Source organism: Cyprinodon variegatus, unplaced genomic scaffold (genome assembly GCF_000732505.1).
Source record: "Cyprinodon variegatus isolate N-32 unplaced genomic scaffold, C_variegatus-1.0 Scaffold750, whole genome shotgun sequence".
NCBI lineage: Eukaryota > Metazoa > Chordata > Actinopteri > Cyprinodontiformes > Cyprinodontidae > Cyprinodon > Cyprinodon variegatus.
Genome location: NW_015151203.1, coordinates 179,669 through 182,338, shown reverse-complemented (window position 1 = coordinate 182,338; position 2,670 = coordinate 179,669). Strand labels below are relative to the sequence as shown.

Sequence of the window (2,670 nt, the reverse complement as noted above, 5' to 3'; positions counted from 1 at the left end):
CTTTGTTGCTTGTATATAGAATTGCTTAGCAGAGTTTCATGATGCAAATGCATGTCAAGTTCTTCAACAGATGGTATTATTCTCCAGTGCAATAACATTTCTGAAATGAAGGCTATAAGGGCATAATGTGAACCTTTAAAAAAACGCATTACCTAATGGTGTAAGTAACTGAGTTAGTAACTAAGTTACTTTTGAAATGAAGTAACTAGTAACAGAAACTAGTTACTGCTTTTCAGTAACTAGCACAACACTGAGCCAATATTTCAAAGAGAGCAGCTTGGAGCGTTGTCCTAAAATCAATCCATTATATCTCATTAATCAATAATCTGGACTGAAGCATTTTGGCTTCCTCAACAAGATTTGATTTAAATTAAACTGCTATTTCAGAAATAATACTACCTTAAATAGACAGAATGAAAAAAAAAATGGAATTATTTAATTTTAACTTAATTATTCTAAAATTCAGAATGAAATGGCTCATTTTACTTCAAATTGACTATTTTATTATTTTAAATAAATAATAAACTGGGTATTTTTTTGGAATCTCTTAATAGCAATTTAGACAATCAGTGGAAAACCTAAAATTCACTCATACTGACATTTAGTTTTTAAAAAACAATCTATGGATTACAAACACTGAGGAGAGTACAGCCTGATGATGCTGTTACACTCCTTACCAGTAGGAGGCAGTGACGTACCTGAAGGTTGTTGATCAACCTCCAGTAAATGAGAAGAAGAAGAAAAAGACAAAAATAGGCCAGTAAGTAGCTTCCTTACCCAATCCGACTCGGAAGCACGATCCGTACCATCGGCTCATTTGCGGATCCTAATATACATCCGGGTCCCGCTCAATTTTATTTAGTAAAAAAAAAAACTAAATTATGTTTTTCTCTCACTATATACATACTCAGCGTACTAAACTATAACGTGTTAAAGGTTAATAATGCATTTACTGAGTAAATCAATGCATTTAAATAATTTCTGTTTTATCACTCGTCTATGTCGGATCTGCACCAGAAATGGGATGCTAGGCTACTTCCTGGAGCTAACTTTTTCAGCCTTGGATTTAAACATAAATCTAGTCTTTTTGAGTTTTATTTTTTCCTTTCATGTTAAAATTATGGTATATAGTGCCTCATCTAAAAAAGGAAAGAACTAAAATGCAGATAAACATGGTTTAATTATATTTCGTCGGACGGCTCTGAGCATGTCCCACGATGGCGTCAGAGAAGCAGTTAAATGAAGAAAATAGGAAAAGCATCAAATTGTCTCAGAAAAGTCATAAAACATTTCTAAGGATTTGTAATAGAATTCTTTAGTGATTAAAGGATAAAAATAAGTATTTTTAGTACCAGATTTACATTATTTATGGCGACTTGGATGAATATCTGCTTGTACAGCTCAGGTGGTGTCGAGTGCCGCACTTTGCCGCCTTCATTCCAGACTGCCAGCCTACTGCCACGTCCACCATGCTAATGGTTAGCATTAGCAAACTTTTAAGGAAAGCGAGCTTCTGAGCACCTTTGCTTCTGCAAGGCAGCATCGACGCTTTAGTTTTTTTAGCTTGAAACTGAGAAAATGTAATGCATGGAAGAAGCAATTTCTCAGCTCTGCCACGAAGCTACCAGGAACTGGAAACAACTAACCTTGAACCAATGTTACCAATTCTTCAGCACAGAAAGTGTTGATTGGCTGCCTGCCTAAAGGAGATTTTTTTTCCTTCTATTTCAAGAATAAAGTCGTTGTCAGAACTCCTGTTTTTTTGTTTGCATTTCTGTGTTTGTCTCCTTTCCTCCACCAGGAGGCGTCTGGTTCTGGTCCGCCTCCTCACACACCTTCTGATGGTTACTTCGTTAACGGAGCGTTCTTAATCTGCTGATTGCAACTACCTGGACGCCAGAGTGTTTGCCAGTTTTGGGTACTCTAGCCAAGCTGAGTTTTTGCTGAGTCAAGCTGAGTTCTTGTCAACCTGAGTTTAACTTTGTTTTTATCTTGCCTCTCGGCAGGAACATCCTGCAAACTGGATTTCTTGGACCTTCACTCCCTGGAAGGATAAACTGAACTTCAAACTGAGCTGGGGTTCAAACAGGAGGTTTGGATCCACTTTCCCCAAGAGATCATTTGAGCTTCACACTGAGAAACGGATTCATCTCCACTACGACCCATTCAAGTACAGCAGGAAATCGGAGTGGCAGTCAGTTTCTCCGTTCACCAACCATCAACTGCATGCTGGGTAAACCCTGTTCCGCCCTCCACCGAATCAGACAAACACTGGAACCACGGCACACAGACAGGAGTCAAGGATTCAACAACTTCTCTGGAAACGTGAGTCGGCAACCAAACCCTCTTCTCCAAGTTTCATGAGTCAAATTCCCCACTGAGCCTGAACTAACCGCTGTGTCTTCCCCTCACTTTACAGTTCCAGTTGAGCAGTTTTCAGAGCAACACTTCTCCCTCTGTTTACTTCTTCAATAAAACCCGTTAAACCTTTTCCCTGGTCTCTCTGTTCGGTTATCTGCATTTGGGTCAGAAATTTGTTACATCATGACAGTCGTAACATTGCGAGAATAAAGTCGTAACATTACGAGAATAAAGTTTTTATATTATGAGAATACTCATAAAATTACGAGAATAAGGTCGTAATATTAAGTGAATAAATTCCTAAAATTA

General features: G+C 38.1%; 1 protein-coding gene across 1 annotated transcript in view; it reads right to left on the bottom strand.

Annotated features, from left to right (window-relative positions):
• The window catches only part of LOC107098137 (tyrosine-protein kinase receptor UFO-like), a 37,066-nt gene that overhangs the window by 12,288 nt on the left and 22,108 nt on the right, over positions 1–2,670 (bottom strand). The gene's annotated exons all lie outside the window — the stretch shown is intronic.